We start from the raw sequence: 26,936 nt of genomic DNA on the forward strand, positions 1-26,936 counted from the left end.
AGAATTGCTGAAAAAATAGAATTGGGTAAATGAAAGCTAATAACTCTATTGAGACATCAAGAAACAGTCAAACAAAATCAAAATAATGAAAAAATAAGAAAATGTAAATTACCTCATGGGAACAACTGACATAGAAAATAGATCCAAGAAGGATGATTTAAGAATTATTGGACTACCTTAAGTGCAGGATCAAAAAAAAAACTGGACATCATCTTTCAAGAAATTATCAAGGAAAACTACTCTGATATACTAGAACCTTAGGGTAAAATAGTCATTGAAAGAATCCACCAGTCAACTCCTAAAAAAGATCCCAAAATGAAAACTCCAAGGAATATTGTAAAGAAATTTCAGAATGATGAGGTGGGGGCAAAAATGCTACAAGCAGCCACAAAGAAATAATTTAAATATTTGGAAACTACATTTAATATTACACAGGACATAGCAGGCCCTATATGAAAAGATTAGAATGCTTGGAATATGATATTCTAGAAGGCAAATGAGCTTGGAATACAACCAAGGATCAACTGCCCAGCAAAACTAAGCATAATTTTTCAGATGAACATTCAAAGAAATAAGGAAATTTAAGACCTTCCTGATGAAAAGACCAGAGATCAATAGAAAATTTGATCTTCAAATACAAGCCTCAAGACAGACATAAAAAGATAAACAGGGAGGGGAAAAAACTTGTTATTCAACAAGGACAAAATGTTTACATCTTTATATGGGATTATATTTTTTATAAATGTTATATATATGTATACATATATCTTGAAAATGGTACAATTATTAGAACAATCAAAAGACATATACATAGAGGATATGAGTATAAATTAACTGATGTGATGATAAAAATATAATTAAGGGGTACAAAGGGATTGGTCTGGGAGAAGAGGTAAGGAGGAGGTAGAAAGGGCAAATTACATTACATGAAGAGCCAGAAAAACACAGTAGAGGGAAAGAAGGGAGGGAGAACAGAATTTGAGCTTTACTGTCATTGGATTTGGTTCAAGGATGGAATAACATACTCTGATAAGGATAGAAATTAAACTTGTCCTACAGGCAATAGAAGGGGATAGGGCAAAGAAAAAAGGGGATGGTTAGAAAGGAGGGAAGAAGTAGTAAGGGAAAAAGGGTAACAGAATGGGGGGGACTGAAAGGGAGGAAATATGGATGGAGGCAGTGGTCAAAAGCAAAACTCTTTTGAGGAGGGGAAGAGAGAAGGGAGAAATAAAAATGCAAATGAGAGGAAATAGGATGAAAAAAAAACACAGACAGTAATCATAATTATGAATTTGAATGGGAGGATGTCCCATGCAATGGAGGCAGATAGCAGAATGGATTAAAAACCATAATACAACAATATGTTGTTTATGAGAAAAACATTTGAAACAGGGGAATACACCCAGGGTAAAGGTAAAAGGCTGGTGTAGAACATATTATTATTCAGCTGAAGTAAAAAAAGCAAGGAAAGCAAACCTCACCTCAGACAAAGCAAAAGCAAAGATAAATCTAATTAAAAGAGATAAGGAAGGAAACTATATCCTGCTAAAAGTCACCACAGACAATGAAGTAATATCATCTAACATCTATGCACCAAGTGGTAGAACCTTCAAATTCTTAGAGAAAAAGTTAAGGGAGTTACAGGAAGAAATAGACAGCAAGGCAATACTTGAGGGGTACCTCAATGCCCCTCTCTGAACTTGATAAATCTAACCTCAATATAAACAAGAAAAATGTTAAGGAGGTGAAGAGAATTTTAGAAAAGATAAATATAATATGCTGGGGATAAAAAGGGAGATATCTTTTTCTCAGTGGTACATGGCATATACTCCAAAATTGACCATGTACTAGACCATCAAAACCCCCCAGCCCAATACAGAAAGGCAGAAATACTCAGTGCATCCTTTTAAGACCTTGATGTAATAAAATTATTTGTAATAAAAGACAATGGAAAGATACACTAAAAATATAATTGGAAACTAAGTAATCTATTCCTAAAGAATGAGTGGGATGACCTGGGAATTATCTGGGAGCTCTGGAATTTGGCAACAATATTCCTAGGAGTTTTCTTTTGGGGATCATTTTCAAGAGGTGATTGGTAGATTCTATCAATTTCTATTTTACTCTCTGGCTCTAGAATATCAGGGCAGTTCTCCTTGATAATTTCTGGAAAGGTGATATCTAGGTTCTTTTTTTTGATCATGGCTTTCAGGTAGTCCAGTAATTTTTAAATTATCTCTCCTGGATCTATTTTCCCAGTCAGTAGTTTTTCCAATGAGATACTTCACATTGTCTTCAATTTTTTTTGTCCCTTTTGTCCCTTTTTGTCCCTTTTTGTCCCTTTTTGTCCCTTTTTGTCCCTGTTTCATAATTTCTTGATTTCTCATAACATCACTAGCTTCCACTTGTTTCAATCTAATTGTAAGGTGGTATTTTCTTCAGTGGTTTTTTTGGACCTCCCTTTCCATTTGGCTAATTGTGCCTTTCAGGGCATTCTTCTCCTCATTGGCTTTTTGGAGCTCTTTTGCCATTTGGGTCAGTCTACTTTTTAAGGTGATATTTTCTTCAGTATTTTTTTGGGTCTCGTTAGTAAGTCATTGACTTGTTTTTCGTGATTTTCTTGCATCACTCTCATTTCTCTTCCCAATTTTTCCATTACTTCTCTTACTTGCTTTTCCAAATCCTTTTTGAGCTCTTCCATGGCCTGAGACCAATTCATATTTTTGGGGGGTTTTGATGTAGGCTCTTTCCTAACTCTTTTTGGCTGTAAGTTTTGATCTTCTTTGTCATCAAAAAAAGATTCTTAAGGTCTAGTCTTAGTCTGTGTCCTTTTGCGCTGCCTCGTCATGTTGCCAGCCAACTACTTGATCCCTGAGCTTTTTTCTGGGCATAAGTGCTTGTAGAGCAGAGAGTACTTTGTCCCCTGCTTTAGACAGTGTGCTACTGTTTTCAGAGCTTCTTCTACTCCACAGTCACCGCAAGCAAGCTCTGCCACACCAGTGCTCTTCCTTCCCCATGAATGGTCAACCAGGACTGAGACCCAGATTCAAGCAGTGGAGAAAATCTAGTTATTTATTATCCTTAATTTGATTTAAGAAATTGTCATTTTATAGGCTCGCCCATATATGAAAGTGCATATTTTCCAAGTTCCCATTGTCTTCAAACCACTATTAATTTTCACTAAGATTTATTTTAAACATTTCTCTCTTTTTTACTTAGACCAGAAAAGAACTTGATAATCATTAGTAAGTAAATGTGGAATAATGGAAAGAAAGATGATTTGGGAGTTAGAAGATCGGTATTTTATAATTCCTCTTATTCATTACTTGTGTAAATTTGGGCAAGCCTTTAAGCTCTTTGCGGCTCTGTGTCCTCATCTATAAAATTGTGAGTTGGACTTGATTTCTAAGATGACTGACTGTGGTAGCTATAGAAACTAAATAAAAATCTGCCTTACTTAACATGGGAAAATAAGAGAGAAGAAAAACTATACACAGAAATAACCTTAAAGTATCCAAAGCACTTTTATACATAGCTCATTTGATCCTCACAGCTTTTGCTGCATGCCATTTTGGTATGTTGTCTCATAATTGTCGTGCTCTTGGATAAAGTTATTGATTGTTTCTATTATTGTTTGACCCTCAAATCATTCTTTATGATATGATTATTTAGTTTCCACTGGTATTAGTCGATCTTTACCTGGCCCTCTAATATATATAATTTTTAATGAACTGTTATCTGAAAAGGAATCATTCAATATGTCTACCTTTCTGCATTGGATTTTGAGGTTTTTATGCCATAATACATGGTCATTTTTTTGTGTAAGATCCATGTACTATCAAGAAAATGGTATATTCCTTTCTTTCCCCATTCAATTATCTCCACAGGTCTACCATATATAACTTTTCTAAAATTCTATTCACCTCCTTAACTTCTTTCTTGTTTATTTTGTTGTTAGATTTATCTAGTTCAGGGAGGGTTTGGTTTTGGTTCCCCACTATTATAGTTTTGCTGACAATTTCTTCCTGTAACTCCCTTAACATCTCCTCTAAGAATCTGGATGCTACAGCACTTGGTGAATATATCTTTAGTAATGATAGTGCTTCATTGTCTATGGTGACTTTGAACGGGATATAGTTTCCTTCCTTATCTCTTTTGATTAGATCTATTTTTGCGTTTGCTTTCTCTGAGATCAGAATTGCTACCTCTGCTTTTTTTTTACTTCAGCTGAAGCATAATATATTATACTCCAGTATTTTACCTTTACAATGTGTGTAGCCCTGTTTTTCAAATGTGTTTCTTGAAAACAACATATTGTAGGATTATGATTTTTAATCAGTTCTGCTTTCTGCTTCCTTTTTATGGGACATTTCATCCCATTCACATTCAGAGTTAGGATTACTCTCTGTTTTATTTTTCTCTCCATCCTATACCCCTGCCTATTTATTTTTTTTCTTTCTCCTTTCTCCCCTTTCCCTCCTCACTAGATTTTTTCTTTGGATAGCCAGCCATCTCCTCTATCTTTTCTGCCTTCTATCAGCCCCCCTCCCTTTTCTTTCTCTTTTCCCTTACTACTTCTTCCTTTCCTTCTATTCCTTCCTTTTATTTCCCCTTTCCCCTCCCACTTCCCATAAGGCAACTTAGATTTCTATACCTAACTGAATATGTTATTCGCTCCTTGAGCTAAATCAGATGAGAGTAAATTTCAAACAATGCTCATCACCATCCCTTTTTTTTCCTCTACTATAACATTTCTTTGTACGTCTTCATGCAATGTAATTTACCATTTACTGCTTGATCCTTCTCTCTTTTGCCATTACACTCTTTTTTCAGCACTTAATTAGGTTTTTTAACATCACATCAAAATCAACTTATATTCACCCACTTTGTCTATGTATTTCCCTTCTAAATAAAGTAATAAAGACACATTTCTCAAGAATCGTATCATTTTCCCATTTAGGGACGTAAACAGTTTGTCCTTATTGAATAACATTATTTTTCCCCTTTCCTGTTTACTTTTAATGCTTCTGTTGGCTCTTGTGTTTGAAGATGAAATTTTCCATTAAGCTCTGCTTTTTTCATCAAGAAAGCCTGGAAGCCCCTATTTCATTGAATGTCCATCTCCTCCCCTGAAAGATTATGCTCAATCGATTTGGAACTATACCCAAAAGGATATAAAAATGTGTTTACCCTTTGACCCAGCAACAGTACTTCTAGGGTTGCATCCCAAAGAGATCATGGAAATGAGAAAAGGACTCAAATATACAGAAATATTTGTAGCACCTCTTTTTGTGGTGGCAAAGAAGTGGAAATTGAGGGGATGCCCATCAATTGGGGAATGACTGTACTAGTTGTGGTATATGAATGTAATGGAATACTGTTGAGCTATAAGAAATGATGAATAGGCAGATTAAAGAAAACCTGGAAAGACATGAAATTATGCTGAGTGAAGTGAGCAGAACCAGGAGAACATAGTACACAGTAAGAGGCACACTGTGTGATGATTGACTTAAATAGACTTAGCGTTTTCCAGCAATGCAAGAACCTAATACAACTCCAAGGGACTCATGATGGAAAATGCCATACACATCCAGAGAAAGAACTATGGAGTCTGAATGCAGAGCAAAGCAGACTATTTTCTTTTTTTCCCTGTCTTGTGGTTCCTCTCATTCATGCTAATTCTTCTATACAACATGACTGATGTGAAAATATGTTTTATAGGAATGCATATATAGAGATCCTATATCAGATTGCATGTTTTCTTGAGGAGGGGGGAGGAGGGGGGGAATTTAAAGGTTTGGAAGCAAATGTTGAAAACTAAAAATAAATAAATCAACTTAAAAATGAGGACTGAGAAAAAGCAATTAAAGTTTCTAAATTAAGAGATTTTTTAAAAAGGTTATCCTCAATATTGCTGGGTAGTTGATACTTCGTTTCAAACCGAGCTCCTTTGTCTTATCGAATAACATATTCCAAGCCCTCCAGTCTTTTAAGGTTGGAGCTGGAAAGTCCTGTGTAATCCTGATTGTGTTTCCATCACATTTGAATTGTTTCTTTTTGACTAATTGCAGTATTTTCTCCTTGATATTATCATTCTGGAATTTGACTACAATGTTCCTCAACATTTGCAATTTGGTATCTCTTTCAGGATGTATTCATTGGATTTTTTTGGTAACTATTGTACCCTCTGGTTCTAGGACCTCAGGGCACTTTTCCTTGATGAGTTCTTGAAAGATGTTGTCCACATTACTTTTTTCATCGTGGTTCTCAGGGAGACCAATAATTCTTAACTTACTTCTCCTGGATCTATTTTTAAGTTCAGTTGTTTTTCCAATGAGGTATTTTACATTTTCTTTTATTTTTTTCATTCTTTCGATTTTGTTTGACAGATTCTTAATGCCTCATAGAGTCTTTAACTTCCACTTGCCCAATTCTAATTTTTGGTGAATTGTTTTCTTCAGTTTTTGTATTGCCTTTTCCATTTGGCCAATTCTACTTTTTAAGGAGTTGGTTTTTTCAGCATACTTTTTTTTTACATTTTGACAATTGTATTTTTAGATTTTTCTTCTACCTCTCCTATTTGACTTTTAAAATTCTTCTTGAGCTCTTCCAAGAAGGACTTTTGGCTTCAGACCAGTCCATATTCCATTTGGATGTTCGGATGCAGGTATATTGACTAGGCTGTTCTCTCCCGAATTTGTGTTTTGATCTTCTCTGTCACCAAGATATTTCTCCATGGTCATCGATTTTTATTATTCTTCTTGCTCATATCAATTGTCTTTTTTTTCTGAATTTTCAGTTTGATCTCTGCTTCTGGGGCCTAGGGGAAATTATCCTAGACTTCTTGTACTTGGGGCTAAGGGCCTGGTAACTGGTTTTCTGTGCTGGGTCCTCAGGTGCTGGCAGTTGGATGTTGTAGTATCCTGGTAGTTTACCAGGTGCTGAGTTGGAGGAAGTGTGTGCCTGGTGTTGGCGGTTGCCTGATCCTCCATCCTTCAGTTCAAGATCTCCCACTAGTCCACTAAAGTGGAGCTTGCTACTGGCTTCCTGGAATGCCTCCCATCCTGTACTGGTCCCCATCAACCAGAGCAAGAAGGATGTTTCCAGGTAATCCCCCTAACCTCCCAAACTAAAAGACTGCCATACCCCATATTTCTGCTGGAACTACCATTCCAGGATTTTTCCTGGGGCAATATTCTCTGGGTTTTTCAAGATCAACAAGAGAGGGTGAGAGCAACTTACTGCTTCCTCCACCATCTTGGCTCCCAGAAGTTTAAATAGGTTCCTTTTAAACATTCAGTCTGTAGGCTGATAGCCCTAGGAGTAGCTATTCCCACTGCTGTAGGTCCTGTGCAGGACTGTACATCTCTCTCACCCAGTTCTGACAGACCCCCACAATCAGGTTATTTTTAAAACTGAGCAGGATAGGTGAAAGGGAGAAGGGGCTATAACACTTCCACTGACATACATCTCACTTGAAAATTACCTAGTCAGAGAAGCTGCTAGTTACAAATACAATATGAATGTTTCCTTTTTTCCCTTTCAGTTAATGATTTTTTTTAATTTAAAGGAAAGTTCATTTTGATGCTACTTTGTTATTAAAGAAATGTATTCCAGAGACACTTAGAATATTTCCACTTCTGAAAAAGACCAATTAATGATAAAATGAAATAGTAACCAGAGTATGTCTTATTTTTGTGATTTTTCTATTGTATGATTGCGTATGTAGCATTTTCATCCTTAAAACACGTCAATGAATCATTCAGAGCACCAGCTGTCATCCTAGTTTAGTCTATAGTAGACAAATTGCTCATATTTCATCTAACAGTTATTCTTGAAGCTTCATCAAAGTGGCATTACTTCCTGTTTTACAAGTAGAGTGATTTTTTTTCCTTCCTTCAGAAAGAGGGAACTTAGTATCCCAGTTTTCAAGGCAAAGATTCTCACTTCTCATTATGTGTTCTTGAATTCCACTAAAACAACTTTTTTGCTGTGTTACAAAAAGGGTACACATTCTGCTCCCTGGTATCCCCAAATATCACTGGAAGAGAGATAGAGCAATTATGAGATCATTTCTGCTTCTAAAAAGAACTACCTTGGCATAGTAAAATACTAAACTTCTCATATTAATTATCCACATTCAAATCTTGCCTCAGACAGAAGCTGTGTGATTTTTGTGTATGTCCATTTACTGCTCTGAGCCTCAGTTTCCTCATATCAAAATGAAGATAATAACAGTACTTGCCTGTGAGAAAGTATAATAAAAACTTCCTTTTTTATAAAAAACCTAAAATGTTAAGATTAAACTTTTCCTCTAAAGCCCTTTCCAAAATCTTGGAAAAACTCTTAAATAAAAAGCTTTTTTTCCCTTTTTTTCTTAAGGAAAAGGATGAAGGGAGGTATATAACCTTTTATGAAAGAGTAACTGTTGTCTTTTTTTTATGTAATTGCCTTCCCACCCTTGAAGTGCCTTACTTAATAAGTAAGTTAATAGGTTAAGTTAATACCATCATAAGGAGAAATACCCACAAGTTAAATTCAAGTTGTGGAGGGGGAGAGATTGATTTATGTTGAAAACAGGGAGAAAAGAGGGTATGTGAGAAAAAGACTTATAGAGAGATGGAAGGGATTATGTCCACCTGCCCTTTGGACTAGAACTGTGAGTAGGTTCTATTAAATTAAGCATGAATATTGATCCAGTATGTCACTTTAAACTGACCTGGTTATAACAGGTGATTCAAAATTGTAATAGTATTCTTAATTGTAAAAGTATTTGTTTAAGTCGTATGTGAATTTTCTCAGATGGGAAGTTTATGTCAATGGTGATAAGATGAAGGTGGAAATACATCCACCCAGGCTGGTAATTAATTAATTATGGTTTTAAAAGGTTTAAATACATGACTTCTGTTTATGGTATTGTTGTATTTAAAGAAATTTAATTTAAGAAGTTATAAACTTCCAGGTTTTGTAGCAGTAGTACTGGGATCCTTATTTGTACAATAAGTTGGGAAAGCCTGGAAGTGGAAGTTTTACTGAAAGAGAGAGAACAGTGGGGTCAGAAACTAGCTGACCTCTGAACCTGGCTTTTAAAGTCAGTAGGACTAATTTTTAATAATTGGCTTTTAGGACATTCTTTTAAAAATTAAAATGTGATTGTGAGATCCTGGTAAAAGCTTTAAAAAGAAAAGGTATTTGTCAGAAAATGTTACTATTGTGAAGCTGTGCACAGGTGGCAACCCTCTCAGATGCTGCCCCCCTTCTTTTTGTTTCAGACCCCCTCCCCTCTGCCACTCCTCCTCCCTCCTATTCACCCTTGGATGATTCCTTCATGGCAAAAAAAGGAGGGGGAAGAAGGAGTCCAGGCGGTGGGTTTTGGGAGATAGCCAAACTTTTGTTCCTGAGGTCTTGGGGCGGAATTGGGTGGGAAGACTCCATCAGATCACACCCCTGGGGTCGGGAAAGCTTGGGGAGTTACTCAGGGACAGATATTACATCCCCCACCTAGATAACATCCTCACCAGATGCACGTCCTGTGCCCAAGTGAACGCAAAACAGGCAAAGACAGCTCTGCTGGTGTAAGGCTGCAGGGAGCGCAACCTGGGGAACATTGGGAAGTAGATTTTATCGAAGTCAAACAACCAGCAGAGGGTTTTAAATGTCTCTTGGTCTTTTTTGAAGAAAGAGACAGCCCTGGTGGTTGTAAAGAAACTCTTGAATGAATTGATCCCCCGTTTAGGCCTTCCCCTTAGCATTGGCTCACATAATAGCCCTAGCTTTGTTGCCAAAGTTTCTTAGGGTGTGGCCAGATCTTTAGGGGCGGAATGGCTACAGCCCCAGAGCTTGGGTCAGGTTGAATGAGGAAACCGCACCCTTAGAGAGTTTCAGGAGAACTGGGTCACTCTGCTCTCTCTGGCCCTGCTCCGCAGCCAATACACCCCTAATAAACTAGGTTTGACCCCTTTTGAAATTCTTTTTCGGCAGCCCCCTCCTATTAATGCTTCCCTCATTCAGTTCCCACAGGGTCTGCAACATACCCAGTCTCAGCTTCATAAATCTGCCTGGGAAGCCCCGCCTATTCCGACTTCTGACTGCCTCCACCACTTCCAGCCTGGGAACTCTGTCCTGATCCAGAAACATACAACCTCTGGTCCTTTCCTGTCAGCTGCATCTGCACAATGGAAGGCAGAGCCCCTCGAGGACCCCCAAAGGCTAAGACTGTCCTGACCCTCTTCTTGATCCTCCTATTACCCCCTTGCACAGTCCCTGGCAATCCCCATGCCCCCAAGCCAAGCTCTACTTGGGTAATCACTACAGGGAACAAACAGTCCTGGATTTTAAAAAACCCCCAAGACATACACTGCCCCACTCCCAGAGACTCACCTATCAGGTCCCCTTGCTTGCCCTTTTGTCAACTGTTCATAAAACACTTAACAATTCTAACCACATGCTGGGCGAAAATTGTTGGATCTGTGTTAAGCCCCAGCCTCCTTACTATTTAGGGGTGGCACTAAATGCCTCCATCACCCCTACCTCCAACACAGAGAACTGCAAGTAGGACCAACCATGGCTCACCCTTGGGGATGTGCAGGGAACAGGCCTTTGCCTCACATTATCTAACACCACTTTATCCAGTTCTCAGTATGGCTCCATTTGCAAACAAACTCAGGAGATTCAGGCCTCCAGCTCAGACTACTTCCTGGCCCCTCCAGGAGCCTGGTGGGCAGGTCACGATGGCCTTACCCAGTGTGTCTCTGCTACTGTGTTCCTCAGACACCAACACCCAGAGGGCCCCCTGTGCATCCTCATCCCCATCTTAGTGGGCTTGGGCCTTGTGGGCTCTGCTGCCATTGGGACAGCAGCCCTAGTCAAAGGACATCTCAACTATAAGGCCTTAAGTGCACGGGTAAATGTTGACCTCTCCCACATAGTGCAGTCCATCTTAGTACTAGGAAAACAACTGGACTCTTTGGCAGAGGTGGTCCTCCAGAACTGCAGAGGCCTTGACTTTCTTTTTCTCAAACAAGGTGGCCTATGCACAGCCCTGGGTGAGGCTTGTTGTTTCGAGGCTAACAACTCTGGGGTGGTGTGGGAAAGCCTGAGGTTGGTATGCCAAAATATTGCCAATAGACAGAGGGAGATGAAAAACTCTGAGAACTGGTATCAGTCCCTGTTCTGTACACCCCCTTGGCTCATTACCGTGGCCCCCTCCTCCTCCTCATTATAGCTCTGGTTGTGGGCCCCAGCCTCATTAATCATTTTCTGTAATTTGTTAAGTTCCGCATAAACTCTGTTAAGCTGCTATTGGTTAGGGATCCCCATTACCGGTTTGCAAATTCCAGTCTCCCAGATTCTTGTGATGGATCCCCTGAGAATGTGTCAAGGGATTGACACACTTTGAAATAAAAATTGGGGAATGTTGTGCCCAGCCTAGACCCAAGGTTTACCCTCCATCTTGCCCCAGCTCACCCCACTGTTTGTGCTCCCATCTCCACGAACCCCACTGTTTGTGTTCCCACATCCATGGAAATAATCCTGCCCCATCTTGTCCCATTATTTGTGTTCCCATCTCCACGGAAATCAGTTTGTGTGTTTTTTCCCTTTAAATAACCTGATCCTACCCCTGCTTGGGTCTGTTTGATTTGAGTCTTTACTCCGAACAGTCTCACGCTTGAATAAATCCACATCAAAATTTATATCCAGGTCTCGCTTGCTTTTTTTGGCACAACAAATGAAATAAGGGAATTCCAGACCATCCTGATGAAAAAGGCTGAGCCCAGTGGAAAATCTGATCTTCAATTACAAAACTCAAGAGAGACATAAAAAGTATATGGGGAAAAATTCTTGTTAATCAATAAGGCAAATTATTTACATCCTGATGTAGGATTACATTGTTTTATATGATATATATATATATATATATATATATATATATATATATATATATGACAATCTTGAGAATAATACAATTATAATGACAATCAAAGGGATATACATAAACTGTGGGTGTCAGTATGAAATAATTGATATAATGATAAAAACAAGAAAGAGGTTAAGGAGGTGAACAGAATTTTAGAAAAGGCAGATAAGAAAGACCTATGGAGAAAACTGAATGGGGATAAAAAGGAATATGCTTTTTTTCAGCCGTACCTGGTACATACTCAAAAACTGATCATGTACTAGGACATAAAAACTTCACAGTCCAGTGCAGAAAGGCAGATGTAGTCAAAGCATCCTTTTCAGATGATGATGCAAAAATATTTGTAATAAAGAATCATGGAAAAATAAACTAAAAATTAATTGGCAACTAAATAATCTAATTCTAAAGAATGAATGGGCCAAAGAACAAAATGTGGAAACAATTGATAGCTTCATTCAAGAGACTGACAATAATGAGACAACATACCAAAATTTATGGGACATAGCAAAAGCAGTTCTTAGTGGAAGTTTTATATCTCTAAATGCTTACATGAATGAAATACAGAAACTATCGAACTACCAAAAATATTTTACAGAGCTGGATAAAATAACAATAAAATTCATCTGGAAGAACAAGATGTCCAGAATATCTAGGGAATTAATGAAAAGAAATGTTAGGGAAGGTGCTCTAGCCATACCAGATATTAAACTGTACTTTAAAGCAGCAGTCATCAAAACTACTTGGTACTGGCTATTAAACACAGTGGTGGTTCTGTGGAATAGGTCAGTTACAAAAGATACAGTAGTCAATGACTATAGGAATCTACTCTCTGATACACCCAAAGAATCCATCTTCTGGGCTAAGAATTCACTATTTCACAAAAACTGCTGGGAAAATTGGGAAATGGCAGGGCAGAAACTGGTTATTGACCAATATCTTACACCGTATACCAAAATAAAGTCAAAATGGGCCAATGACTTAGGAATAAAGGATGATACTACAAGCAATTTGGGAGAGCAAAGAAGAGTTTACCTATCAGATTTATGGGAAAGGAAAGAATTCATGACACTACAAGAGATAGAGAGCATTACAAAATGCAAAATGGATAATTTTGATTATGTTAAATTGAAAAGTTTTTGTATAAAAAAGCCAATGAACAAAGATTAGGAGGAAAGGAGAAAATTGGGAGAAAATCCTTACAACCAGTGTCTCTGATAAAGGCCTCATCTCTAAAATATACAGGGAACTATAGCATTATGGCAGAATTCATGACTTTGTTGAAGATCATGAGCATACCTGAATGGTTCGGAATCACAGGATATAAGAAATTCTCTAAGTAGAAGGCAGAAGAATTAAAGCATTTATTCAATCTCCAAAGTACCAGACCCAAGGTCCAATGCCACCAGTTCTAAATTGTAGCCAAAACTTTCCAGATCCAATAAGCCCACCTCACAATAGTAACCAGGAGGTTATAGAAAAATCATATGTCAGCAAGGCAAATCATACTTGTGATTCCCCCCAATGCTAGGGCCCTCCTGAAAGAAGATAATATACACAGGTTCCAAGTTTTCGGTTTCTGCTTCTGCTAATCCTCAGTTTCTCCAGCCTCTGCTTCTCCTTCTGCTTTTCAGCTTCTTCAGCACCTGCTGCTTCAGCTTCTTCTGCTCCTCGGCTTCTGCTGCTCCAGCTTCTACTGCTACAGCTTCTGCTGGTTCTGCTTCCGCTGCTCCTCTTTCTCCTGCTTCTGCCACATCTATGTCTCCAAGCTCTGTTCTCTGCTTTTATACAGTCCTTAGACATCATCCAATAGACTAGAACCATCTGATTAATCAGAACCTAGCCAGGTACCACTAGCTCTGGGCTTAGCAACTCCCCTTAGGGCCCTGAGGGCTTCACACCCACATTGGCTTAGCACCTAGTAACTAGGGGCTTGGGGGGAGGAGAAAAGGGGGCAAGGGGGCTATCTTCTCACTTACTGATTGCCTTTACAGGAACTGAGCCGAATTTATAGGAATACAAGTCATTCCTCAATTGAGAAATATTCAAAGGATATGAACAAGCAGTTTTCAGAGGAAGAAATTAAAGTTATCTACATGCATATGAAAAAATTCTCTAAATAGTACTGATTAGAAAAAAACAACTGTTAGGTACCACATCTCTCCTGTCAGATTGGCTAACATGACAAAACAGGAAAATGATAAATGCTGGAGAGGATGTGGGAAAATTGGAACACTCTTATGTTGGTGGTGGAGTTGTGAACTGATCCAACCATTTTGAAGAACAAATTGGAACTATGCCCAAAGGGCTATAAAAATGTGCATACTCTTTCGCCTAGCAATATCACTTCTAGGGCTGTACCTGAAAGAAATCAAACAAGTGGGAAAGGGTCCCGTATTTACAAAAATATTTATAGCAGCTCTATTTGTGGTACCAAAGAATTGGAAATCAAGAGGATGCCCATCAATTGAGGAATGGCTAAACAAGTTGTGGTATATGAATGGAATGGAATACTACTGTGCTATAAGAAATGGGGAAGATACGGACTTCATAATAACCTCCAAATACCTACATGATAGAATGCTGAGTGAACAGAGCAGAACCAGAACATTGTACACAACCACAGATTTATTGATTCTGTGATGACTAACATTAATAGACTTGGCTTTTCTCAGCAATACAAGGTTCGAATACAACTCCAAAGGACTCATGATGGAGAGAGCTATCTACATCCAGAGAAAGAACTATGGAGTCTGAATGAAGACTGAGGCAAACTATTTGTTCTCCTTTTTTTCCTTCTTTTCTTTTTGTCTTTTCTTTTGTTTGGTTGGTTTTGTTTCTTCTTTCTCATGATTCATTCATTGGTCAAAATTCTTCTTTACAACTCGCCTATTGTGTAAATAAGTTTAATGCGAAGTTATATGTGGAAGATACATCAGATTCCATGTGGTCATGGGGAGGAGAAAGGTGAGGGGGGAAGAAACTCTAGAACTCAAAATCATGCAAAACTGAGTGTTGTAAACTAAAATTAAAATCTTAATTAAAAAAAGTAATAGAAACCATACGATTATCTCAGTCAATGCAAAAACAAGCTTGTGACTAAGTTCCTATTAAAAACAGTAGGGGGCTTAGGAATAAATGGAGTCTTCCTTTTTTTATTTTTTTTTTGCGGGGGTGAAGGCAGGGCAATTGGGGTTAAGTGACTTGCCCAAGGTCACACAGCTTGTAGGTGTGTCAAGTGTCTGAGGCTGGATTTGAACTCAGGTACCTCTGAGGTACTCCCTGCTACTCCAGGGCAGGTGCTCTACTCACTGCACCACCTAGCTGCCCCTTGGAGTCTTTCTTAAAATCACAAGTAACAGCTATGTAGGACTATCTGCAAATATTATATGTAATGGGGATAAGCTAGAAACATTTCCACCAAGATCAGGGGTGAAACAAGGATGTCCATTATTACCACTGTTATTTAATGTGGTACTAGAAACATTATGTTTAGCAATAAGAGAAGAACAAAAAATTGAAGGAATTAGACTAGGGAAAGAAGAACTAAGCTATCACTCTTTCCAGGTAATATGATGATATACCTAAGGATTCCTAGAGAATCAAGTAAAAAAAAACTACTTGAAATAATAAAAAAAATTCAGCAAATTAGCAGGTTATAAAATAAACCCACACAAATTATCGGCATTTCTATATATTACTAACTAAGCCCAATGCAAGAGATACAAAGAAAAATTCCATTTAAAGTAACTCTAACCAATATAAAATATTTAGGAGTCTACTTGCCAAGATAAACCCAGGAGCTATAGGAACATAATTACAAAGCACTTTTCACACAAACAAAATCAGATCTAAGTAATTGGAAAAATATCAGTTGCTCATGGTTAGGCTGTGATAACGTGATAAAAGTGACTATCTTAACTAGATTAATTTACTTGTTTGGTGCCATACCAATCAAACTACCAAAAATTATTTTATAGAGCTAGAAAAATTAATCACAAAATTCATCTGGAAGAATAAAATGTTCATAATATGGAGGGAATTAATGAAAAGAAATGATAGGGAAGGTAGCCTTGCCATACCAGATCTTAACTTTTATTATAAAGTAGAAATCATTAAAACTACTTGGTATTGGTTAAGAAATAGAGTGGTGGATCATTGGAATAAGTTAGGTGCACAAGACACAGTATTCAATGATTACAGTAATCTACTGTTGATAAGCACAAAAAAACCCAGATTCTGCAATAAAGATTCACCATTTGACAAAACCTTCTGGGAAAAGTAGAAAAGAATATGGCAGAAACTTTGCAATAATAAATTTCTTACTCTGTATACTAAAATAAAGTCAAAATGGATACATGATTTAGATATAATGGCTCATAGTACAAGCAAATTGGTAGAGCAAGGAATAATTTACCTTTAAAATTCATGGAGAAAAGAAGAATTGACTACCATACATGAGATAGGGAACATCATGAAATGCAAAATGTTTAATTTTGATTACATTAAATTGAAAAGCTTTTGCACAACCAAAGCTCTTGCGAGCAAGATTAAGAGGGAAGGAGAAAACTGGGAAAACATTTTTACAACCATTATCTCTGAAAAGGCCCTCATTTCTGTAATATATAGAGAACTAATTCAAATTTATAAGAATACAAGTCATTCCCCAATTGATAAATGGTGAAAGAACATGAACAGGAAGTTTTCAGATAAAGAAATTAAAGCTATCTAAAGTCACATAAAAAATATTCTAAATCACTATTAGTTAGAGAAACGAAAATGAAAACAACTCTGAGATACCACATCGCAGTTATCACATTGGCTAGCATCACAAAACAGGAAAATTATAAATGCTGGAGAAGATGTGGGTAAATTGGAGCACTAATGGTTGGTGGAATTGTGAACTGATCCAACCATTCTGGAGAGCAATTTGAAATTATGCCCAAAGGGCTATAAAAATATGTATACTTTTTGACCCAGCAATGTCACTTCTTGGGCTGTCTCCCAAAGAGATGATACAAATAGGAAAATGACACACATGTAGAAAAATATTCATAGCTGTTCTTTTTGTGGTGGCAAATAACTGGAAATTGAAGAGATGCCCATCAATTGGAGAATGACTGAACAAGTTGTGGTGTATGAATGTAATGGAATACTATTGTCTATAATAAATTATGAGCAGGAAGACTTCAGAGAAACATGGAAAGACTTATATGTACTGATGCTGAGTGAGGGGAGCAGAACCAGTTACTGATACATTGTGTGATGAGTAACTTTGATAGACTTGGCTCTTCTCAGCAATGCAAAGTTCTAAGACAACTCCAAAAGACTCATGATGGAAAATGCTTTCTACATCTAAGGAATTAAGGAGTATGAATGCAGATTGAAGTAAACCATTTGATCTCCCTTTTTTTGTTTCTTCTTTCCCATGTTTCATTCCATAGGTTATAATTCTTCATTACATCATGACAAATGTGAAAATGTTTGGTATGAATATATACATAGAGCTTTTAGGAATGTCAATTTAATGGGTAAATAGAGAAAAGATTGGAGTGGAGAAAGACTTGAGGTAAGTAGACACAAAACAGGAATATTGCCATAATGCCCACATGATATGATGAGGGCCTACAGTAGAGTGTTGGCAATGTTAGAGGAGAAAAGGGCATTTATTTGAGAGATTTAACAAAGTTGAAATAAATGGGCCTTGGCAACAGACTAATTATGGGGTGGGGGAGTATGGAGGGTTAGAGATAGTTTGGAATCCAGGATAACAGCTAGATTGTGAGTCTGAGGACCTGGGAGGGTACATATCAGACAAGTTGGGGGGGATTTAGTGGGAGAGATAATGAGTTCTTTTTTGATATATTGAGTTTAAGATGTCTACTGTACATCCCATTTGAAAGGTCTGAAAATAAGATGGGAATGGGAGACTGAAGATTAGCAGAGAATTTGGGGTAAGATAGGTAGATTTGAGAATCATCAGCATAGAAAGAAAAAATTAAGTCTTGGGCCTAATTAGATAATCAAATGAGGTATTATGAAAGGAGAAAAGTATAGGTCCCTAAAGAGAAGAGAATGTAAAGAAGAGAGTGATCAACAGTGTAGGTTGTAGAGAATAAGGACCGAGAAAATGTCCTTGGATTTGGCAACCAAGAGATTATTAGGGAGATCAGTTTTGTAGAATGATAAGGTCAGAAGTTAAATTATAAGTGGTTAAGTAGTGAGGGAGAGGAAAGAAAGTGGAAGCATGTATTTTAGATAGCCTTTTTGTGTATTTTAGTTACATAGGCAGACATGATGCAGGACCATAGCAGATATGGAAGGATCAAGTAAAGGTATTTTTAGAATGGAGAAACCATGGGCATGTTTTTAGGCAGTAGGGAAAGAGTCATTAGAGAGAAAAAGATTGAAAATGAGTGAAAGACAACAAAGGGAACAATTATTTGGAGGAGACTGGATAGAATGAGATCACTTTAAGGGGAAGCTTTAGTAAGGAATAAGGTCACTTCATAATGTGAGGCAGGAGTGAAGAGGGAAATAGTGGTACAACTAATCTGAGTAATAGGGCATAATGGACAGGTAAGGATGTCCTCAATTATTTTTCCTGTAAAATATTAGGCAAGATAAAGGAGAACATATAAAAGTATCTGTGATACAACAAAACAGATGAAATTACCAGTGTAGAAAGTGCTACCATGTTCATAGGAATGAACTTTTGGAAATAGAAAATAAGTACCATATTTATATTTTATTGAAACTTTTTATTGAATAATTAATAGTTTAGCAAATATTAGGGTGTTTCTTTCCTCCTTTCCTCTCAGCATTGAGTAACTAAAGAAAATAAACCATGTCTGCCCCAAAATATTCATGAAGGCCAATGAGACTTGTGGCTGAGAAGAAAGGCCAGAAGAGAGAATCTGGAAGTGACAATGAGGGAAAAGCAGAGAATGTTCGATCTATGTCCCCGATTTGAATCAGAAGAAGGCATAGGGAGCTAGGAAAACACTCAAGACAAATATACAAATTACTGAATAAGCTACTTTAGGTTCTCCTAGAACTCTATGGTTCTCACTGTGGAGAAACATATGGTATTCCAAGAAGTTAAAAAGAGAAAGAAAATCTCTCTCACATTTGCAAGAGAATTGCAAAAAACAACTAGCCAAGGCAAGATCCTTCCTGAAGAGAAAGGGCCTCTATAAAAGTTGCCTTTCTATTCAGAATGATTCAGGGTTTTGCCTATATTGTTAAATACATGTGATTAGCAGTCTCTTATTCAAGAAACTCACTCTTTTTTCTCTTTCTATCAATAAAACATTCTTCCTTAATATTCTAACCTATGTTCTTACAAGTGGTGATTCCTTATTATTATACCAAAGAGAAGAATTTCAACCAGCCAAAAAATGAAAAAAAAATATCCCAAAGGGAACTCATGCCCTTGGGGTCATGAGCATATCTAAAGAAGAGTTATGAAAGCAACACAATATTTTCACAATAAGAGTTAGCTATTTGTTGAGGATAAAAAGACTGATGCTGTGAGGCATTCGAAATGGAACATACCTCAGGTAAGAGTAGGGAAGTGTACCCAAAACCAACCACAATATTTCTCAAGTGGTTTTATGGGTGAATGGAGGAAGCATTGTTTAAATTACATACATAAATTTTTATTCTAGGGCAAAGGGTGACCAGTTTGGATTCTGTCATCTCTTTATACTAAATAATCTCCCCTAAAATATCAAAACCTTATAAAAATAAAAAAAAGCTTTTAATGATTCATATTGATTAAGTTAAGAGGAAGTGCTCAATCCAAACGGAAAAACATGTCACAGGACCTTTCTTTAACTTCACACAGGGCAAGCACTCACATGGTGGTCAGAACAATATAAGAACACCCTCAAGGTCTCTCTTAAGAATTTTAGAATTGATTTGTGACATGGGAGACACTGGCACAGGACCACTCAGCGAGTCATGCCCACATCAGAGAAAGTTCTGTGCTCTATAAGCAAAGTAGAATTGAAACAGCTCAAAGGATACACAGGATGTGCAAATTTGGAGTATCCACCCCAAAGGTTCACATGGACTATTTGAGCTTGATGGCCTTGGAAGGCTCTACCAACAACTTGAATGCAATGAGAGGAGAATAAGAATTTTCACTAAAATTCTCCAAACTTCAACTTATCAGTAGAAGTCAGGTAAAAGGAAGTTACCAATAATAAATTACAGAAAACTGGTGATCATTCATGCACCTGACTTTTTGAACAAGGTTTAGACCCTATTTGCCAACTACTCTTTTCAATCAGTCATTTCACCTTAAATCAAGGACAAAAAAAATAATTTTTTAAGTCAAAAAAGAGGCACCCTAAATTAAAAGGTTCCAATAAGCTATACCTGAGCAGAGTTCATGACCATGGTTCATTTTCCAGCATAAATCAGGAAAAGGGGATGACTATGAACATCCAGAATTATAATTTATCTTACTTTTTTGGGATATGAAAAATGGTGTACTCTAACAACTCTGTTTTGTTTTGCATTTGTTTGTTTTGTTTTGTTTGTTTTGCTTTGATGTGTTTTCAGTGAACAGGGGAAAAAGGCAAATCATGTTAAAGAAAAAGACACCTGTAAATGATTTAAAGAATACAGGATCAACATGGCAAAGTAGATTTGTTGCATTCAGAAATCATATCTGATAAAGTTGAAAGCTTCCCCTCCTCCTGATTCCCCCACCATACTAATCTATACCACATAAAAAGATATGGTTCCAGGTAAAAAAAAACAAGGCAATAACAGACTAGAAATTTAACTCATTTCATCTTACTTAAGAATTTTTTTTAAAAAGCACTCCTTGAATTTCTTCAAGAAATTAATGCACTGTTGGAACTATCTGCTTTACCAACTCAGTTCTCCATTTTAGTTTTCCAGTGCACACAATGTTTCTGCTTTGTTCCTTGTACCTTACTCAGTACTCAAACTATCAGCATATTTCTTATGAATTCCACATTATTGTCAAAGGATCATAGAAACCTTTGAAGTATGCTGCTTTTAGGAACAGCTTGTGATAAATGTACTTTCTATAAAAAGTCGATTTTAGTCTGCTTTAAAAATCACTGAATTTTTATTTTAGTCAATGGTTAAGTTAGCTTCTAAAGGAATTGTTACATACTCCCAAAACTTTAGGTCTCCTTATTTCCTCTGTGATAATGAACTACTCAAGGAATCAGGAAGTTAGATCCTGATGGGAGCCTAGAATAACAAAATAACATGGTATTCAAATAATGTGTGAGGGAAAGGCAGACAATTGGAAACAAGAAAGCCATTAAAGTTTGAATGCTTTCAAATTAAGCAGGTTTCTGGGATCCAGATCTACTCGCTATTGAAAAGCCACAAAAGAAAAAGCTTGAATAAGCTAAGGGGAGTGGGAAATTTGCCTCACCTGCTATGTGTCTTTGTTGTGGATAAGCATTAAAAGTTCTGTGATCATTTGGAAAATGGTGTGCACTTTTTTCTCTTCCCTTTTTGAAAAAAGCAAGAAAAGCTACCAACAATTTAAGTGGCTCCATGTGGCAAACTTACAAGAAGGTACAACCCTGCCCACTTAGGGCAAGGTATAGGTTACCTAAAATGGACATGGACAGATTGCAATCTGCATTATTAGAAGGAATGACCAGATCACTGGGATTCCAGATCCATATGAGTACTTGCACTTGCATAAGTTGGTGTATTGAGAAGGGGGTGACAATCATTAAAACTTTCATATTCTTCATAATCTTTTTAAGGCTTCAATGTTTATTTTTCAGATTTATACTTTCAGATGTCAAATTTGTCTAATTCATATTAATTATTGGCCTGTGGATGGGACTTGGTTGGTTGCTTGTTGTCCTTGGTTCTTGAAGAGGACCAAAATGACATCACTATGCTTGAATCAAAATTCAATATGTCCAACTGTGACTAATCAGGCCAATATGAGCTCAGAATGTTCAACCACAAGTCAGGCACAAATAGTTCATGTGAACATTTAGGGTGGATACTCTAAATTTGCACATCCTCTGTTTCCTTTGAGCTGTTTCAATTCTGCTTTGCTCATAGAGAACAGCAGCTTTTTCTTTCGTGGGCACATCATGCTTAACGGTCCTGCGTCAATGTCTCCCATGTCACACAATCAATTTCAAAGTTCTTGATTGAGACCTTGAGAGTGTCCTTGTATCACTTCTTCTGACCACCATGTGAACTCCTATCTATGTAGTTCTCCATAAAATAATCTTTTTGGCAAGCATGCATTTTGCATTTGAACATCATGGCCAGCCCACCAGAGTTGTGCTCTCTGAAGCAGAATTTGAATGCTTGGCAGTTTATTCAATAAAGGACCTCAGTGTCTGGTACTTTATCCTGCCAGGTAATCTTCAGAATCTTCCTAAGTCAATTCAAATGGAAGTGATTCAGTCTCCTAGCAGGGAGCTGGCATTCACAGGCATACAACAATGAGGTCAGCACCACAACTCTGTACACCTTAGTTTGTTAATCAGTTGAACACATCTTCTCTCCAATACTTTCTTTTTTTTTAATATTCCTCTTAAGTGTTTATTTTATCACCTCATATTTTAGCACGGGCATGGGGACACTGCCACCTCGAGACCACATGTGGCCTTCTAGGTCCTTGGGGATTGCCTTTTTTGCTCTTTTTTATTTAAATGTATTTAATATTTTAGTTTTCAACATTGATTTCCACAAGATTTTGAGTTACAAATTTTCTCCCCATTTCTGCCCTCCCCCCCATTACAAGATGGCATATATTCTGATTGCCTCATTCCCCAGTCAGCCCTCCCATCTTTCACCCCACTCCCCCTGCCCAAATCCCCTTTCCCTTTCTGTTCTTCTAGGGTAAGATGGCTTTTAAAACTTTGAGTTCCAAATTCTCTCCCCTCTTCCCTTCCCACCCACCATCCCTAGGAAGGTAAGCAATTTAACATAGATCACACATATTATCATTATGCAAAACACTTCCACAATGCTCCTGTTGTGAAAGGCTAACTATATTTCCTTCCATCCTTTCCTGTCCCACTTTATTCAATTTTCTCCCTTGAGCCTGTCCCTTTTCAAAGGTGTTTGCTTTTGATTACCTCCTCCCCCTATCTGCCCTCCCTTCTACCATCCCGCCCCCCTTTTAAATCACCTTCCCCTTAGTTTCCTGTGGATTGAGATGCCCAATTGAGTGTGTATGTTATTCCCTACTCAGGTTGGATCCAATGAGAGTATGATTCACTCATTCCCCCTCACCTTCCTCCTCTTCCCTTCCAACAGAACTGCTTTTTCTTGCCACTTTTATGTGAGATAATTTATCCCCTTCTATCTCTCCCTTTCTCAGTCTCTCTATATATTTCACTCTCACCCCTTAAATTTATTTCATTTTTTAGGTATCATCCCTTCATATTCAACTCATCTTGTGCCCTCTGTCTATATTCCCTTCAACTCCACTAATACTGAGAAAAGTGTCATGAATTACACCCATCATCTTTCATGGAGGAATGTAAACATAACAGTTCCACTTTGGTAAGTCCCTTATGAATTCTCTTTCTGGTTTACCTTTTCATGCTTATATTGATTCTTGTATTTGAAAGTCAAATTTTCTATTAAACTCTGGTCTTTTCATTGAGAAAGCTTGAAAGTCCTCTATTTTATTGAAATTCCACATTTTGCCTTGGAGCATTATACTCAGTTTTGCTGGGTAGGTGATTCTTGGTTTTAATCCTAGCTCCATTGACCTCTGGAATATCATATTCTAAGCCTTTCGATCCTTTAATGTAGAAGCTGCTAGATCTTGTATTATCCTGATTGTGTTTCCATAATATTCAAATTGTTTCTTTCTGGCGCTTGCAGTATTTTCTCCTTGACCTGGAAACTGTAGAATTTGCTGACAATATTCCTAGGAGTTTTGTTTTTGGGATCTTTTTCAAGAGGAAATCGGTAGATTCTTTCAATTTCTATTTTACCCTCTGGCTCTAGAATATCAGGGAAGCTCTCCTTGATAGTTTCTTGAAAGATGATGTCTAGGCTCTTTTTTTAATCATGGCTTTCAGGTCCAATAATTTTTAAATTATCTCCAGGTCAGTGGTTTTTCCAATGAGATATTTCATATTGTCTTCCATTTTTTCATTCCTTTGGTTCTGTTTTATTATATCTTGATTTTTCATAAACTCACTAGCTTCCACTTGCTCCAATCTAATTTTTAAGGTAGTATTTTCTTCAGTGGTCTTTTGGACCTCCTTTTCCATTCGGCTAGTTTTACCTTTCAAGGCATTGTCCTCCTCATTGGCTTTTTGGAGCTCTTTTGCCATTTGGGTCAGTCTATTTTTTAAGGTGTTATTTTCTTCAGTATTTTTTGGGTCTCCTTTAGCAAGTTGTTGATTTGTTTTTCATGGTTTTCTTGCATCACTCTCATTTCTCTTCCCATTTTTTCCTCTACTTCTCTTACTTGCTTTTCCAAATCATTTTTGAACTCTTCCATAGCCTGAGCCCAATTCATATTTTTCTTGGAGGCTTTTGATGTAGGCTCTTTGATTTTGTTGACTTCTCGCTGTATATTTTGATCATTTTTGTCATCAAAAAAGGAATCTAGAGTTTGAGTTTGAGTCTGAGTTTGATTCTGAGTTGGTTTTCACTGCTTGTTCATGTTCGCAGCCAATTACTTGACCCTGGAGCTTTTTGTCAGGATATAAGTGTTTGTAGAGTAGAAAGTACTTTGTCCTAACAGTTAAGAAGTTAAGTTACAATAATTCTTATAAACACTGGAAGGATAATTTGTTCACTGCCCTATGTAATTTGAATAATAGACCATTGAGAGAAAATATACCTCTAGCCAGAATGATTACCCTGAATCTGCAAATTAGAAAACAGCCAACACATAAGATCCCAAATACTGATTATTGGACTGTGAGGGAAGATATCCCAGTACTCTATCCAGTAACACCTGGTTCAGCAAGGTATGATTTACATTGCTTAGAGGAGTTTTGGTTGGATAGAAAAGAAATAAAAACAATCTCTACTGGACTATATACAAAAATCCCTAAGAATCATTTTGGATGAATATTATCTAAATCAAGATTAGCAGTTCAAGGAATACATGTATTGGCTGGAGTTAATAGATTCTAATTGTTAAGGAGAAATTATTGTGACATTCCAAAATTCAGGTGAAGAGCATACACATTTTTTTAAATGATAGAATAGTTCAAGTGATTTTTATTCCTTGTGAATCAATACCCCTTGTAAAAACTGACACTCCTCCTGAAATAATTATAAGAGGAACTGAAGGGTTTGGCTGTACTGATAGAATAAAATTGGGAGCTAAAGTATGGGTAAAAGAGAAGCCAGTCAATGTTCCAGAGGCTGCAGAAATTACAGCACACAGGAAAGATAGTGCTGTAACTCTTGTTTATTTGAGAGAAAATGATTACCAAATTGTACCCTTGACTTACATGTTCTACCATGAATGAGACTGTGATAGTGAATTCATGGACTCCAGAAGTATAGCCGACCCTGTATCTACCCTGCTTCTGGTTATTGTCTTCTTGTTTCTTTTTTGACTTTGTGTCTGTCAAATTTGTTTGCTAGATTTGTTTCCTGTAGGCTTAGTACCTTCCACCTGCAAATGACTGTTCACTTAAACTGGATGTCATCCCCTGATGTCACCCTCTGTCCATGACTGTGATGTGTCACCCCTGGACTTGATGACTGTGATGTGTCTCCCCAGGACCTGGCATTGATCAAGCTCCAGATGCCAGCTTGCTAAAGAACTGACTTTTTGAATGAGACTCTTGACCTCTAGGGGCAGGGAAAGCTCTACATCCAATTTCAGCAGGAAGCAGCTATGGAGGATTAGACCTTTGCCCTTTGCCCCAAGATTTTGAGGTCCACTCATCTGAGTGGGGAATGGTGACATTGTTTATATGCTTTTTTGTGTTATCTCTATTATATTGCTATAAAGTTCCATTGACACCAGTTGCCCCATTGACCTATGTAATGGATAAGAAAGATCTTGGGACTGAAAGTAATAATAATTCAAAAGTAATTTGAATATCTTCCCCATCTATTCATAGGCTCAATGAGACCTGCTTATGTTACAGGAAGCCTAAGTTACACGTGGGGGGAAGGGCTTGCTGAATGAGTGAAACAGGAAGGATGGAGCAATTAGAGCTGAGGGAGAGAGAGGGGGTGGGCAGTTTCCTGTGAGTGTTTGTTTGTGGGAAAGCCCCAGGGGAGAGGAGGAGGAGGTGATTGAATGGAGCTGCTCTCTGTAGTAATAATTTTTTAACTTCTTCTTTGCTATGAAGAATTTAGTTTACTTGTGTTGGGATTTGGTTTCCTGGTGTCTGAATGAACGTTTTGCTTTTGTCTTCTATATGGAGAGTCTATTATATTTTGTGATTCAGAACCACACCAGCATACTCATAACAGTAGCAACCATTGTGAATATTGCCTTGGTGATACAATTATATATAAATATGATATAATAAATAAAATATGAACATATCCATGCACCAAATGGATATGCCAGATAAATTCCTAACCAGCTTAGCATTTTTTTTTACCTTCAAGTTTACAATAAGGCTACCTGAGCCTCATGTTTTGTTTCATTTTGTTTTTATCTGCCACTTCTTGGAGCTCATTGTAATATCTGATTTGGACTGTCTTTTTCTTGCAGTTTTCACCACATGCTCTGGACATTTCTCCTTCACAGCTTTCCCTCTGATATCCTCACCTTGATATATTTGTTCTTTGATTCTCTGTCATAACTTCAACAAAACATATTCGTTTCCATTATCCTATGTTCTTCTCCCTAACTAGGGAGGGCTTTGTAACAGAATATTCATTTGCAGATGACAAAGCCAAGACAAAGTGAATGGTTTCTTTTGGTTCCAGATATGTAATGATCTATGTGAGAACCCACCTAGCTAAATTATTTTTTTATCCTTATGTAGTACAGTAACAGTAGTCATAATGGTGGTGATGGTAGTGATTGTGATGGTGGGAAAGG

At 37.4% G+C, this 26,936-nt stretch overlaps 1 protein-coding gene across 1 annotated transcript in view; it reads right to left on the reverse strand.

Annotated features, from left to right (window-relative positions):
• SPOCK3 (SPARC (osteonectin), cwcv and kazal like domains proteoglycan 3) overlaps positions 1-26,936 on the reverse strand; it is a 448,691-nt gene that overhangs the window by 351,236 nt on the left and 70,519 nt on the right. The window lies entirely within an intron of this gene.

This window comes from Trichosurus vulpecula, chromosome 6 (assembly GCF_011100635.1).
Source record: "Trichosurus vulpecula isolate mTriVul1 chromosome 6, mTriVul1.pri, whole genome shotgun sequence".
Lineage (NCBI taxonomy): Eukaryota > Metazoa > Chordata > Mammalia > Diprotodontia > Phalangeridae > Trichosurus > Trichosurus vulpecula.